Source organism: Ammospiza nelsoni, chromosome 5 (genome assembly GCF_027579445.1).
Source record: "Ammospiza nelsoni isolate bAmmNel1 chromosome 5, bAmmNel1.pri, whole genome shotgun sequence".
Classification (NCBI taxonomy): domain Eukaryota; kingdom Metazoa; phylum Chordata; class Aves; order Passeriformes; family Passerellidae; genus Ammospiza; species Ammospiza nelsoni.
The window spans coordinates 8,128,281-8,144,903 of NC_080637.1; the positions used below are offsets into that span (position 1 = coordinate 8,128,281).

Sequence of the window (16,623 nt, forward strand, 5' to 3'; positions counted from 1 at the left end):
TGTTTTCATCAAAGCTGTTTTCACCAGCAATAGCTCTTTCTTTTACTTACACTCTATTTCATTTTCAAACCAATGCTATTTTCTTCACCTAAACTAAGTCGTTTACTTTGATAGAAACTAACATTTCCTTTAATGAGCATAAGAGATAATAATGTTAAGCATTAGTTGGAACCATAATGCAACAAAAACTCCATGCCATTTAAAACCACTTAATGCGCAGGCTGACGTTTGTCATCTCACTAAGGAGCACAAGATTAGAAGTGCTACAACTTAGAAAGAAAGCATTATCCCCCTGATGAGACAGTACTTTCTTTTGTACTAATCACACAGCCTAAAACATGTCTTTGTATCTATTTGTTATGTTAAAAACCCTAACAGAATGTTCCTGTAATAGGTGACAAAGAAAAAACCCAATCCTAGGACTCTGGTTTTTTTTTTTTTTTTTTTTCAGGAGCATTACTTTGGCTCTTTGCAGAGGCAATGAATGTTTCATGGCTTGATGGCCAGTTCAGCAGACTGGAAGATCTCTCAGACTGAGAAGTGTGCCAGTTTCAGACCTCTAGAGAAGGCATAGATACACCAGCCTGACACTCACAGTTTTCCAAATCCAATCAGCAGTCTCAGGTTCATCACAGCTGTGGCCAGACCAGATTGTAAGCAAAGATGCATCAAGCTCAGGGTGTGAGAAATTAATTGGGATGAAAGAACTTTTGTGCCAGTCATTAGCTAAAGAAGAAATGAACTTAAAGTGTAAAAATAAATATTTAGGCTAGACACTAGGGAAAAATGTTCTCATCATAAAGGCGCTGAGGCACAGGAACATGCTGTCTGGGAGAGTTGTGGAGTCTTTACCATCACAAGATTTCAAGAAAAAGTACCCTTTTTTCCAGAAGTGACACAATAATACTGACTCTGCTTTGGGGCAGGAGATTGAATTGTCTCTTCTGGCTTTATTTATGTTGCACAACCCCTATATTTCCTGTATTTACAAGCTATCTCTGTCCTTGGAGCTTGTAACAGTGCAGTTACACTGATTTACACTAGTTGGGGGATTGGGACATGTTCATGACTCATGTTCTCATGCCATCAGCTCCTCAGCAGCTTCCTACTGGTGATGGCCAAGCTCAGAGTGCAGCAGCCACTCTCAGTGAGATGTTTTATGTTTTATTACAGTGCAAAGGTTTTGCTGCAAAGTCCTCTCTACTGCTTGAGCAAGAGTAAGGGAAGGAAGGAGCTGACTTTGAAGACCCAAAACTGCAGATGTTATTATCTGTTGAAGCCATTAAATGATGGAAGTGCAGCACTGCTGACAAATTGAACAGCACTGCCAGTTGCTGTAACATACACCAGCTCCACTGTTTCTTGCTAATTTATCACAATCTAATATTTGACCCACTGAATTCTGAATTAAATTTTTATTAAATTTTATGTAAAAATTTTTTTATTAAATTTTATGTAAAAATTTCATACTGTATAAATATACATATTTATACAGTATGAAAAATCAATATGTTTTTGTTGTTCACCTGATTTAGTACAGATAAAAGGAATATTTCAGTATTCTCTAGGGTCAATGCAGAGAGGCCTTGAATGATGAAAGATGCATTATCTTTTGAATGGAAGGAAAACTTCAGGATAGAAAAGAAAGAGTGTAATGTACATGACATAACTTTCCAATCCATGACACGAATATTTTTCACAAACTCACAATGAAACATAGTGTCCTTTTAGAAAACAACATCTAATTTTTTATCTCTCTTTAAGAAAGAATTATTAATTTGGAAAAATTTTTCTTTCTGAATTTCTTTGCATTTTGTATGAGCCTAAAATCTCAAAGGAGTTATTTGAATTTCAATACCATCTCATACTTTTATTAAAATATACTATAACCCTGCTTCAGTAATTAACATGAAGATAGGACTCAGTCTAAAAAATGAAATCTCTCTGTTATTTCAGATTTTCCCTAACTATTCTTTTGATTAAATAATTACAGAACAGCAGTGTTAACAATTTATCTATGATAGAGGGCATGTCACAAATTTCCTACTCATGTTCCTGCAGTTTCTGCTTTTGCTGATGTGCTTTATGAGTATTTATTAAAGATGAAGCCTTGAGTTAATAACATAAACTACCTACTAGTTTCATAATCATCACTGCAGTGCAGAAAGCCTCAGAGTTACGGTCGTTCTGCATTGACGACGTCAACAGATTTACTGCATTCATTTCCTTATGCAAATATTCCAAAAACATACATAAGTTTATAACCTTCTATAGCTTGCTGCCTACACATGAGGGTATCAAAGCCTGGGAACACACAGAGTAGACTTTAAAGTTGACAGAACAAGTCATGCTGCTCCTTCCTTTCTTGTTTCTCTGTTGTCCTAATATTAGATCTCATTTAATGCTTGGCTCTGCAGACACACAGGGGCTTCTGCACAGCCCCTAGAGTAAGAGGGGAGACTGCTCATGGTCTTTTCATGATGTGTCTGTCTTTACTGAAGTCACTCATAAGGAGTCTGGGTGTGAACGGAGCAGAGGCTTGTGATCCCTTCTTGCCCTGCACATACACCTGATTTGCCCCTGCATGGCAGAGCTTGCCTCTCTCTTGCAGGACAACCTTGTTAGCTCCTGCAATTTGTCCATTTTCCCCTCTCTTCCCGAAGAGGAGTGTGGTGCTCTCTGCTCTGACTGCCTCTGCTGCACCTCACCATGAGAGCTTTGCAAAATACAGACCCTGGGATACGAGCCCTGAATTATGTTCATGTCACTGAGAGAAGAAGAGGATTAGAAGGGACCCTGAAAGTCCTGACCTTGATCTTCCTCTGCTATTACCCAAGTCAAGATCAATTTTATTTATGTCCAATCTAACTCCTGTCTTGGGTAACCTTTTTTTGGTGACAGGAACTTCCTCAATTTCCCAGCAGTTTATTCTATCTTTCCCATTCCTTACAATTAAAAGCTTTTCCTGAGGTCTAGTCTTCTGTGTGACAGCTTAAGCCTTTTACTTACCTGTGACAAATCTATTTGTTCCACACAATTCTCCATGTTAATATTCTGTGCACTCCAAGAGATTTATAGTCTTTCTTAAAACATAATTCCCAAAACTGGGCACCACACTCCAAAAGTGGCCCTACTAGTGTTGAGTAGAGATTAATGTTTACATTCTGTATCTTGAAGACAATATTCCTGTTAATTAATCCTAGCAGAAAATGTCCTTTTTCCACAGCAATATGATACCATGGTGTTGAGTCGTGTTCTGATTCTGAGCTTCCATAGCCTTAAACCTATTTCTGTTGCACTGCTACCTGGCCTGGGGCTCATTTCCTGTATTTGTGGTAATATCTTTGTGAATAATTTTATGATGCCTGTTTTCCTCCAAGGATTATTTTGGAAACCAGAATCTGACAATATTAATGTGTAACTGAGCTGAAAAAAAAAAATACTTTTTAAAACTTGGAAGACATGATGATCAAGTTAGCCATCAATAACTCTCTGTCTAGTTATCTGGCAAACAGATAATCAATCCACATCAAAATAATGAAAAAACTAATTCATAATAATAGTCAGCAATCAGCAATAAATTTTAGATCAATTCTTTTGGTCAGGTACAGTCTGGACCACTTTCATTGAACACTGCATAGATCTATGCATAATTTTGCATAAAAATATGTCTTAATTAAACATGGGGAGTATCTGGAATCAATACAGAGGGAGAATGCACTCACATTAATCTTATTGAAAGAATTTACATTTTATTTTAGGAGAAGAGCAGTACAGAGAGTTCCAGTCACATCTTGAACTCCTTCTGCTACGGCTGTCATGGAAGTTTGGCTTGAGAAAGGACTATAGGATGCAAGACCTGCATTTCAAGTGAGGTTTTATTATTAATAAATAAGCATAGGTGAATTAATACATGCAAAATAATTTTGACATGGATAATAATGGAAATAGCTAGAAAAAATATTGAATGGATTAGCACACTTAATTGGTCTTAGGTTGCCTAATGAACAATTAGCCTTGTGTTAAATCCCTCTCAATCCATTAGTCTTTGCTGCTCTTAGTCTCTAAAGATAAGCATGGATCATTCCAAATATGCTTTTATTTTTGAAAACTACTTATATTAGTATTTAATTATAATCATTGGCATGGAAACCATCTCATAAATGAGAATGGACAAAAATGGGATATGCCAGAGGACCTATTACCTGGCACTTTAAATAAGTGTTGCAAAAAATTGCAGCACTCTAAAATAATAGTGAGATAAATCCCGTTGATTAAATAGAGATGAATCTACCTGGAAACTGTTTTTTTTAAGGCCTTGGGAACACACTGTTGGCCATTCAATAAGTGCCACTACAATGCCAGGCCCTGCCGACCATGATCAGACAGTGTATGTTAGGTACTGGATTTATTTTTTTTTATTTATTTCTTTTATTTTATTTATTTTATTTTATTTTAGGTATGGTCTAGGTTCCAGAGCCAACATATCAGATGAGCATTTGGGGTTACCCATACTACAAGTGGAGAGAAAAAAACCATCAAGGTGCATCCATGGGTTGCCTGAATATGCCTCTCTGTGTCTCCCTACCCCAGACTGTAAAACATTTCTGTCTCAATTTCTGACCAATCTTCCCTTTCACCCAGTGCATCCCAGGAGTGATTATTTAGCTGTCCAATGTGACCAAGTTAGACAGAGAAAAGGGACTTCTCTCATACATAATGGTGGCTTGTGCTATGGTAGGGTCAGGCCAGTTAAATCTTCAAAGCATCTGCTTACCTGTTCAGGGGGAATTCAAGGCTTGGGAGTTAATGGTCAGGAAAAAGTGAGTTGGACTGGATGTGTTATAATTCACTGAGGTATATTAAAACAGCATGTTGATTAATTTGAAGGCTAGAGGGAACATTTTTTTTTTAATATTAAGGTGGTCCATCAATTACTACAGATACATGAGCTTTTTTTTTTTCCTTCCTAAGTTTCTTTCTTTTTCTTTTTCTTTTTCTTTTTCTTTTTCTTTTTCTTTTTCTTTTTCTTTTTCTTTTTCTTTTTCTTTTTCTTTTTCTTTTTCTTTTTCTTTTTCTTTTTCTTTTTCTTTTTCTTTTTCTTTTTCTTTTCCTTTTTTACTTTTTCTTTTTCTTTTCCTTTTTCTTTTCCTTTTCCTTTTCCTTTTTTCTTTTTTCTTTTTTTTGGTTTTGTTTTTTAGTGGTAACTAATACTCTCCTATGCATGAACCTAACAGATGTAAAAGGTTCTCTAAGGAGCCTTTTGGGGCAGGTACCTGTGGCAGCTTCATTAGGACCTCTCTGACATTATCCATGTCCTGGACATTTTGGGAAATATTCTAGACAGGCCAGGGAAAAGTTTGAGTCTTAATAACAGAAGAGAAATTAAACAAGCGAGGCACAAAGTGTGTCTAGGCATCATGAAGTTCTGGATTCTTGCCTAATGCCGCATTCATCAGGCTTAATGTAGATGAACTCTGTGTGGGTTTGCCAGCAGCAAGGTTGAACATCTCATTTGAGACCTCCTGGCTCTGTGACCATGAGCCTGAAACCTGAGCAGCTTCTGCCTTTCCATGGGCCTACAGCTGGAATACCCAAAGGAGTACCCACCACACATCTGTATCATCACTCTGCAATATTCATCAGCATATTTTATGCTTGGAGCTGGTCTGGAGGCTTTGCATGACACATGGTAGACAATGGAGCAGCCAAGCATCTCCTCTCTTTAGCCAAGAGAAGCCATGGCCCCCACAGACCCTTCTGGCAAAGACAAAGCAACAGGTTGTTCAAACTGCCTTAAAATTTTTCTTCTGAAATATTAATGTGGATGTGTGGGCTGACAGTTGGTTGGAGGTGGATGTGGTTGCAAACTAAGAATGACCACAAAAGGTCAAAAAAAATATACCAAATTGAAATGGGACAGGACAAGTGCATCACTGTGGCTCTGTGCAGCTCCTGGGGGTTCTGTGGGCAAAACGCTGGCTGGAGGGAGGCTTGGAGAGCAGAAGGAAGAGATGGTACAAAACATTTCTTTGAGAAATGCTGTATTCAAGACAAGGGAAGTCAAGCCCTTCATTGTCTGTACTCATCTTTTGGGTATGGGACCAAACGAGCTACTGGAGAAGGCAAAAAGGAAAACAGCAAGAAAAACAAGCTACTTAAAAAAGCAAATGTCAAAAGAAAACCAGTTATTTCACTGAGTCAGGAGGAGATGACTGAGGGGAACATTACCTAAATGAGCATTTAACAGCCAAAATCTAATCCCTTTGCAATGTAAAAGGCTGGGATGGAAAAGAAAATACTGAATTGCTTCAAATTTCCGTAGCAGAGAGGATAAGAGTGATAGGCTTGGTTGCAAAATGTGGGATTCAGTTAAACTTTTGGAGACCTTCTGTCCATAAGAGCAGTGAAGCACTTAAGACATATGCTTTTGCAAAGACATTGTGAAAGGTCTGTCATTGCAGATTTTAAGGAAATTATTCAACAAGTATCAGTTAATAAAGACTTAAGGACAGTTTATGCAATCTTTGGAGGGGGAGATGGATCAGCCGAGGTCCTTGCTGGTGTCCTTATCTGTGGAACTCTAAATGCTGCGTCCAGGCAAAGGGAACACTGTGTACAATCTTTGAAAATGAAGAATCTTTCATAAAAAGGGCTTCTTTCCATCCATTTCTACCCTAATGGACACTGCACAAGTTCTAATTGGAACCTTGTGCCCTCACCAGGAAATCACAGGACTAAGAAACCCTATTACTCTGCAGCTGCTCCCTGGACATTGATTTGAGGTAGTTAGGTCTAAGTGGAACTATTTGTCTGCTTCCTTCCTGAAGAAAATGTGAAATAGACAGGCAGATAGGTAGAAGTAATGTAAGACTTGACTTCATCTCACCTACTGGCCAAAATACCTACATTTTAGGGAGTGAAGCATCTCTCAGAGATAAGCATCCAACAGGGCACAGCTGGGTCAAATCCCTCCTTGCTACTGCAAGCTTCAATTTACATCCACCCTTTGGCCAAAAACCTGATATACTAATTAAATCTCAGCTCCTGGGGCCTGGTGTTACTCCCAGACTAAACTCATCCTTTCTCCATGCTGAATAATGCCACTAGGAATATGTTTATCTGAGCTTGATACTCAAGGTATTAGCATTAATCACTAAGCTTTGTCCTGGATATCTGCTTTTGGGGAAAAAAAAATCTTGTTTAGATGACTGATATTATTGAGAATTTCATAATCCTTAGAAATCTCAAAAATGCCAATGACACAATAAAACTAAAGCATCAAACCTTATTCCTCAGAACCCTCTAATGCTGTTGAAGTGTCTGATATTTCTTTCAGTCTCTGAAACTGTTAAAATAGAAACACCTTTCCCACATTTTCCTTCTCTGCCTTTAACAAATGATGGTTCTTTTAACCTCCTTCTCCCCTCTTTGTTTGCTCAGAGGATCAAAGCCTTTTTATTTATTTCTTTTTCCTCCCAAGCAGTTTCTGGACTGTTGAAAAAGCACCACCAGTATACCGAGTTTACATTACAAACAAGTTAAAATTCCCAGTCTGTCAGAGCTTTTCTCCTAGGATACCAAGGAAAGCAAAGTTCAGCTAAACTGCACAATTATTCGGAGATCACTTCTGAGAGAAGGAGCAAAGATTGCTTTAAGCAAAGCTATTCTCTTCTTAGAGATTTAAAGTCCACTTCAGAAAGGAAAGTTATTATTCTCTGAAAATTATCTGATTTTATTTGTATTCCTGGAGCGACTCCATTAAGTCATGCTCCCTTTTCACCCATAGAATCATCTTAATTAATCAGCTGTGGGATTTGCCATATGTAAATGCACCTTATGACAGCTACAGAGACAAGCGAGTGGATGAAAAAGACATGGGCTGCATGTTGCTTTTGTTGGAACAGCAGGGGGGTTTGTTCCACTTCTAAGACCTGAGGTAGACAGTTTATTTCTTTTCTTGGTTATGAAGCAAATGCTCTGTTTTTTTGGTTTTTTTTTTAGGTAAATGCATTTTGTAATAATAGTGTGACAAAGAAGCTTGAGCTGTGTGGTTTGGGAGTATTTGGCTAAAACAGACTTGAGTGTTTGTCTACCATTCCCACGCTCCTTTTCCTCAACTTCTGAGAGCAAAGACTTTCCTGATAACTCAACCTCATCATCAGTCAGTGCAGGATGAGCCTGCTCCTGTTTAATAAAACACATTGTCTGCTGATCTCTGGTATTGTCAGGGCTCTTCTAAAGCCATGGTGGCTGCGAGGAACAAAATGAGCAGCACAATTAAGAGATCCCAAGGGAGCACAACGAAACGCTTGCAAGATTGATTTAACAAGTATACTTTAGTGTCTTCTTACAGGGCTTGGAAAATATCTAAGAAGATTCTTATAAACTTTGCAGATTTTCTAGTAAAATATTATTTTATGGGCAAGTATTTAATAATAAGGAAAACAAGAAACTTAATAGTCTCTATGCAAATAATGCACTCTAATGTCTATTAGGTGTTGCAAGGTATCCTTTTCACATGATTTTGCCAAAGTTTAATCCAATATTGCTACATTGATTCCCTATGTGGGTGGTTTTCTCTCCTGATTTATGCAAGGCAGAGTTAAATACTGGCAGAATACTTCCATAACAAGGTAAAATCAAGATATTTCTTTTGTGGTATTATAGAAGCATCTGGAAGTTTTACAAAGGAATCAAATGCAGTTTCAGTTGATACACAGTGAAGATGTCTTTCTGACTGACTAATGTTTTGTATAAATGCCATTAAAAATCTGTGATGAAAAGCAAAGATGTCCATAGTCATATTCTTGACTAGTGACACTGAACAATCAAATACACACATAATCTCACCAAAAATTTTAAGAGAGTTTTTGAAAACTTTTTGACTTGTTATGACAAAACCAATTATATTTTTTGCATAAAAATAGCAATTTTTAAATGGTCTTGCAGGGAAATTTAATTTTTGGCATTTCTTAGCCACGTGAGCTGATCCATACATATTTTTTAATACCTCACACTGAACCCTACATGTGTTACTGCACAATATTTTTTCTTTTTTTTTCCTCCATCTTTTTGACTATTTCTCTGCTTTCTCTTGTCATGAAAATACAGATAAATACAAGGGAAAATTAATCATTCTATGAGTTCTGGAAACCTCCCCAAAATTTGCTTCTTGACTTTTATCACATTTCTTGCTAAATGAGTCTAACAGTAGGGCAGCCAATTTCTGCTAAGCATTACAAATGTAATATTTTTAAACACTAGCAGAACATGTCTTCTCATGCTTTCCTGGCAATTTCTTCACTAGATGATGCAATCAATGTGAATTTAATTAGTAATAACAATATAATGCATAATGATTATAAAGCAATACAGAATTTGCAAGGCAGTAAGTACTGGATACAAAAATACCTCAGCCAAAAATCTCTTACAGAACACACATGTAGAAATGTTCCCTCAAGCACAGCTGCAGGTGACCCATCGTGGAGGCCTGGCACACACAAGCTGGGGACAGTTTGGGATCTAGGGAGACTTAATCACAACTGTTATGGAAAATAACCATCCTGATGTGCAGGTGAGCTGTACTTTTAACAGCTCAAGGTCAAAAAGGTCAAAAAGGCTTAGGAGGTTTTCAGAGAACCCCAGATTAACTTCCCACAGGGCTTCTTCGCTCACCAGGGAGGAGGAGCGTGTTTAACCCGCATTCCTAAAACAGAGAATTTCTGAAGCCCTGCCATTCCATGTCTGTGGGGCAGGGAGTCACACCACAATATTTAGGAACTTTTTTGGGGCTGAAAAAAAATTAGGAATATATTTGGGGATAAATTTTAGGAATTTAGGTGTGAAACAATATTTTTTAATATTTTCAAACTCTTTTCAACTTGCACCCCATCCTACACCTCACCATCGGTTTGACTACACAGTGTTCAAAGCCTGTTGCAAGCCACTAATGTCCCTTCAGTGTTAGATTTGGCATCTGACACATTAATTTTGCTGGAAGCAGTTTAGAATCTCTCAATATAACCAGGCAGCCCCTTGTTGCTCTCTTCTCTCATCCAGATTCTCTGCAGGGCTCATCCCAGAGAAGAATCCCAGTGCTGCAGGGATTCAGGTGAGCTGCCTGCAGCATCCTCCTTCCCAGAGCACAGGGCAGGGTCTCTGTGAGATTTGGAGGACCAGTACCACAACCCACAGGGGTTGAGGCTCTGCAGAGCCCCATCTTGTGCAGTTTTGTGTCCCTTCTCCAGGTGCAGCATTCAGGTAACACAAAAATTGTCCCTGGTTTGTGTGTGGGCTCGGTAGTGGAGCTTTTCGTGGGAGTGGAAGATAATGTGTAAGTTTTACCCTCAGCTGAGGGTGCTGTCAGTCTCTACATTCTGCACATTTTCTCTTCTCTCTGTCTTCCACCAGCATGTCATGTTCTAGACAAAGGTTTTTCTAGAAAGGTTTTTCTCAGTTTTCAGCTTCCCTTCAGCTCTTTCCTCCTGGCAAGCCCAGGCCCCAGCTCCTCCTCTGTACCAGTGGGAGATGACTTTTCTGTACCTCCCACATCCTTTGATACTCTTTTCTTTCCTTTTTTTTTTTTTTGTCAATCCCTTCTTCCAGCCTTTGTCAGTGCTTTTCCTCTGATGTCCTGCCAGTCCCCAGTCCTTTCATTTGGCTTCCCTATTTTATTCATCCCTTTGTTCTCTCCTCAAGCATTTCTCATTTTCTCAAGAGCATTTTTGTTTCTTCTCACTGGCATACTCTACCTCACCTATTGAGCAATGCTTCTTTCAGGTACCCTGTTCCTTAAAGGGTGCTCTAAACTAACATGTTCATCCTTCTTCACATGAAAAACCAATTATCCCATGATTTCTCCTACTACAGATCTCTCCTATGAATTTGCTGGCTTTGTGGTCTCCCACTTAGCTTTTGACTCAATTCTCTCTTGTGCAGACTTGCTTGATTTTCCTCTGGATTCTGACAATGTCTCCATTGACTTCACCACCTTCATCTGCCTTAAAATCTCTTCTTCCCACAACTGGCTTATCATTTAATTTACTTCTCTTCCAGCTTGAATAGTCATTTGAGTATCTCTACTGATAATTTTTTTCCTTTTCTATCAAGCAATTTGCTTCTCTTTATTTTTCCCATTTTTTCTTGTACAGAGATATTTTCCTCAATATTTTTTTAATGTTTTCACAACTTTTTTCCCTCCTCTATTCACTTTTCTAACGGAGAATTTCAAGATCTGACAGCATCCACCAAAAGCCCAAGTTCCCATTTCATCCATGAAAAGTTTATCAGTGATTCCCTCTCTCCACACCTTGCTTGATGCATATTTGATCTTGTTTTTGTACTTGGTGATCATGCTGTATCCCTTTGGATGCACTGGGAAAGTGACTTGGAAGGTCAGGCTCATCAGTGCTATCAAGTTCAAGCCTCTTGGCAGACTTTAAAGTGTTTTGAAGGAAAGGTGCTTCAATGACTGGGGTTAAGGCCATGCTTTTCCATGTGGGTCTCAGACAGTTTGGAAAAGCTGCTAACCTGACTCTTACATTTTTGGGAAAGCCTGTTGATTTACATGAGGAGCTCATATGTTCCTACTCAAGCAGTATCATTGCTGGCTATGCAAATACTCCCATAATCTCAGCATAGCTATGAAAATGAGCATAATAATTGCTCCAACTGTATCATTTTATATTTTAGAGGACCAATATCAGATAAAAGCAATATATTTCTACAGCCTTTTTTTTGGTGGAATTTTCTGTAGCTCTTGTAACTTCTTTTTGGCTTTGATAGGTTCACAGTGATTTACTCCCCATGAAAATTTACTGCATTACTCTCAAAAGCCAGCTGGAGACAAGATAGTATATTTCTTGCACTATTTTTGAAAATCTGCACATCCCTGAAATGAATGTCTGAAAACCTCTTAAGACAATAGATAAACCAACAAATCCATTGAGATCACATATGGCATTCTGGGCTTACCTGAAGAAAGAGACCTGAAGAAATTGCACTAATCTGCAATGGTTGAAGCACTCTAACAATGAGCTGTGGTTTTGTCCCAGTGGAAACACCTGACAATTGCATTGAGGCTATTCCCAGGCAGCATTGTGCCTTGGAGGAATTTTTTTTTTTTTTGGTCATTTTACTCTTACTGCTAAAATAAACTCGGGATTTTCAGTCAATCTTCATTTTCATAAAATAAAATGTGTTTTAAATTTTTTCTGCCAGTTTAGGGCTGGATTATTAGCTAGAACTCATAGCAAGAAGCGCTTATAGGCAGAGACCTAGGAGGATGGTACCACTGAAGGATACTGCCCTCCTTTCCTGCCTCCTTTGGACCCCAGGTCCACCAGGGTGTTGCTCTGCAGGGGCAGGGTGGCTGATTCCCCCCCCTGGTCACCCCGTTTTGTTGGCTATGGATACCCCTGCATTGCAAATGCAACCCACTCAGGGATTAAAGAATAGACTTATTCTCCACACTAGGAGAGAGCAAGAGGACAATTTTCTCTTTAACTCTCTGACCTGGACTAAGTTCTTGATTAAGCTTTAACCCAGCTCTCAGTTTTATACCAATAAGCAGTAAAATGCCCCAAGAGTGAATATTACACCAGCTTCACAACAGCTGATGCAGCTTGCCATAGTTATACATGTTCCCACATAGACAGTAATGCTGTCTGATCCTGGACAATGTCAAACACCTTGGTGGTGTTCTGTGACATCCTGAGAGTGACTTTACCAAAGACAAACATTCATACTAACTGATCAATAGCTATAGTACAACAAGTTGGAGCAAACAAGGTGCAACAGTCCTGATAAAACTTTATAGGACTTTGGACATGTCTTTCAAAAACTGATCAGAGAATGAAGCCCCTTCAGTAGGATGTTGTTGGCAAATTTACAGCCTCAAAGACAGGATCTCACACCCTGTGAAATCTTGAGGCTGGCTTCTCAAATTACACTGCTAAACCAGACTTTTGGTGGGTGCACAACTCATGTACCCACCTGAATTCTTGTAGGCAAACAGAGAATTTAGCCCATGACTTTAAAGATAAAATTGTAATTTGACCCCATAATGTTGCAGAAGCAACATTAGAACCAGGTCTTTCATGTCTTGTAGTATTCCATACAGAACTCTGTGAGCCACAGGACAACTTATGTTCTGTAGGACACTGCCATGGGCAAGTTGTGTTCACAAAGAACATCCAAATTGTTCTTTCTTTAATGTCACTACATGCCTCTACGCTGCCTTCGTTTCCAAATTCAGCTCCACTTATGTAACACAGACCACTGAACTGAATGATAGCATTGTTTGTAATGTATTTCTTTTATTTTGGCTTTCCAGGCTGATTTAGTGCTTTGCTTTGTCACATTGATTTAACTGTAAAAACATTATGTGAATCCAGAAAGATACTTTATCCCTGCATCTTGCTTTAGATCCAGTCTTTCAATGATAAAATTAGAATCTTACTCCTAGACAAGGTGTCAACATTTGCCTAAAAAAACTTCATTCCTTTATTTGTAGAAGCTTATAAGTAGGTCATCAACACAAGTAACCCAGGCAAGCATCAACAGTGATTAGAAAAGCATCTTGGCTCCAGGATGAAAGTCTAGTTTTAATGTACTTGATACCAATGCCATTTTACTTGTCTTCAAGTTATAGAGCAATAAAGCAACCAATATTTTTTTCTGTTTTGGAGTGTGTTTTATGTTTTATATATAAAGGAGGGCTCTAGAGGTATTGAGAGTAGTGGAGAGCAGTATTCCTAAAACAAACCACAAACAAACAAACAAGAAAAAACTCACTGAAATTAAAGTATGAAATATTATAGTAGGGGAAGATTAGCTTGCATTGCTCTTCAAATAATCAGTTCATTAAGAAGGATTTGCATGAATTGTTACTGATTTCACTCAAAGAATGAACATTACAGAAGTATAATTTTTCTATTACCTTAACTATGAATAAAATTAGCTTAATGTGCAATATTTCCCAATACAACTGGAATAGTTACCTTTTCTTAGAATACATTTATCAACATAAATAATAGCAGAAGAATTAATCATGATTTAGGTGCATTTCAACAAAATGAAAAACATAATTTTTCTAAAATATGTATTTGATCAGGTGGGTTGTGTGATTTTCAAATAGTTTTCATGAATATTTAATCAACATGAGACATATACTTATGCAAGCTGAATAGGTACCAGTCTGTGTCCCAGGCTGTTCTGTTTCACAGTCTTCCAATTTAATGTTTTTAAAGATGATTTACCTAATTAAAAAACCACCACCAACAACAAAAAGAGCTAAAATCATCTTCAGCAGGTGGCATGAACTGAGAAGCCAAAGAACTCCCAAACTACCAGCAAATCCTTAGTTCAGTTCAATGCAGTATTAGTGAGATGCCTGCCTAGGTTTTTATCAATTGTTTGAGTTTTATCAAGATTGCTGAAATACACAGATGTGTACATAAAATGATCCACTGAATCTCTGTGATAAGATGGGGTGATAAAGCCCCCAAAATCCAACTCTCCCTCCACAATCCTGCCTATACCCTGGCACAGAGATTTACTTTCTCACACCCACATGCGTGGCTGGCACAGACACGGATGGAAGGTACGTACCCACACACCTCTAGGTCTACAGAGGGTTAGATACACCCTGTCTAAGGATAAAAAACACATTCCTATGAATCTGGACATGTAAAACATCCACATGAATCCAAGCAAACACATAGGCACAGATACACACACCTGCACACCCAGAAACACAGGGACATGGCACATCCAGAGGCATAGACAGCTCCAGAAGCACACACACCCCTGCACAGCTCCTGTGCACTCCCATGGACACACAGATTGTATATCTGAGGCAGAGTTACAATGGCTATATCATCCCTGCTAATCTCTCCTTCCTTTTTGAAATAATCCAATTTTAGGATCCTGGAGCGAGCCAGGTCCCTGCAGAGGAGATACTCCCAGAGGAGCAAAGCACTTTCAATTTCTTTAAGGTTCCCCACCTCTCTCCCAGCAGCAGATCCAGGGAGATGAGCTGGGCACTCAGCACAGCTTTCCCAGCTGCTGGCTTGGCACTTTTCACCCCAGGATAAGGAAGGGCATAGGATGGCAAGCTTAGCTCTCATCCCTTCACCCCCAAAGCCTGTGGGAGCAGGAACCTCTGGGCAACATCTGCACACAGCTCCTTTCTGCACACTGCCCCAGCTCCCCCAGCTGTCAACCACAGGGGTGTCCCTGAACCCTACCCTTGCTCTGCAAGTGTAAAAGCCCTTGTTCTCCTCCCGCTCCCCCTTCCCCGTTTCTTCTGCCCCCTGAATCGCGTCAGGAAACCTCCCTGCATTTTGCCGCTCCAAACTTTTTCTCTGCTGCACAACCCGCAGCCCCCGGGGCAGCGGCTGCGTCCGGTCCAGAGGGCAGAATGGGGCTGCAGGGACGCGGGATGCAGGGATCCAGGCTGCAGGGTGTGGGAGGCAGGGAGTGGGATGCGAGCATTGAGATGCGGGATACGGGGATGTGAGGACCGGGATGGGCGAATCCGAGACGCAGGATGCAGAGGGAGGATGTGGGATGCAGGGACCAGGACGCGGGATAGCAGCGCCCAGCTTCTTACCGTGCAATGAGGACAGGTCCTGGTGAGGGTCTCCGGCTGCCCCCGGGCATCGCGGGCTTCCCGATGTGCTCGTTAAACATCCACCGGGGAGTGTCACCCCCCAAACTTGTGCGAGCCGCTTCCTCTGGGAACAATCACCCTTTCTCCCCCCCGCCTTGGATCGGATCCCGATGGAAACTCATCAAGGCCTCCTAAGTGGTCAGAGGTAAGCTGTGAGGGAAGGAGAAGAGGGGGACAACGGGACGGAGAGGTCGCGATCACCAAGCGATGATCCCCTTCCTTTCCCCGCTCCTCTGGAGCACCCGCTCCCCGCTCCTCCGACCAACTTTGGCTCCGCTCAGCCCGGCAGCGCCCGGGACCGGCGCTGTCAATTGGGGTCCCTTTTCGCAGCCTGGCATCTTTCTAGATTTCCTCTCCTTTCCGGGCAAAGGGGATTGTTGCAAAGCTTTAAATTAGGAGGCGACCTAGAGTTGCAAAGACAGGGAGTGGGAGCTGGCTGGCGTTCGCAGCCCGCCTCCCCCGGCGCTCGGCGCTGCGCGGAGGGGCTGGCTGAGCCCTATCCCTACCATTTATTCATTCACTGCCTTCCTAATTCCCACTCCGGAGCTGGCTACGGCTCCTGGCACGGCCGGGAGCGGGGCTGAGGCGGGAGGCCGGGGAAGGAGCGAGCCCCATGCTGCGGGGCTCCCCGCGGCTGTTTAACTGCGCCGGCAGCGCGGGCAGAGCGCAGCCCGGCCCCGGGGGGAGGACGGGGCTGGGGGGGACGGGACACGGGGACGCTGCTGTCGCCTGGCAACCCTGCATCCCTGCCCCGAGCATCCCTCCCCCAGCGCCCTGATTGGACGGGGCAGGGGCGGGGGGAGCACCGGCGCTCCTCCGAGGATGCTGCGCCCCGGCACTGCGACTTGTCGCATCCTCAAAAAGCCGGGAGCGGGCAGGGTGAGCGCAGAGCAGCCGGGAGAGCCCAGGCGGTTCAGGGCGTTGTAGCACCGTCCTCCTGCCTTCTC

At 41.0% G+C, this 16,623-nt stretch overlaps 1 protein-coding gene across 5 annotated transcripts in view; it reads right to left on the bottom strand.

The window, feature by feature from the left end:
- The window catches only part of GRM3 (glutamate metabotropic receptor 3), a 105,085-nt gene extending 88,835 nt beyond the window's left edge, over positions 1 to 16,250 (bottom strand). For all 5 annotated transcript variants that reach the window (XM_059472387.1, XM_059472386.1, XM_059472385.1 and 2 more), the window contains exon 1: positions 15,617 to 16,250. The gene's annotated coding sequence lies outside the window, so the exon portion shown is untranslated. The remainder of the gene's footprint in view (positions 1 to 15,616) is intronic.
- Between the last annotated feature and the right edge of the window lie 373 nt (positions 16,251 to 16,623).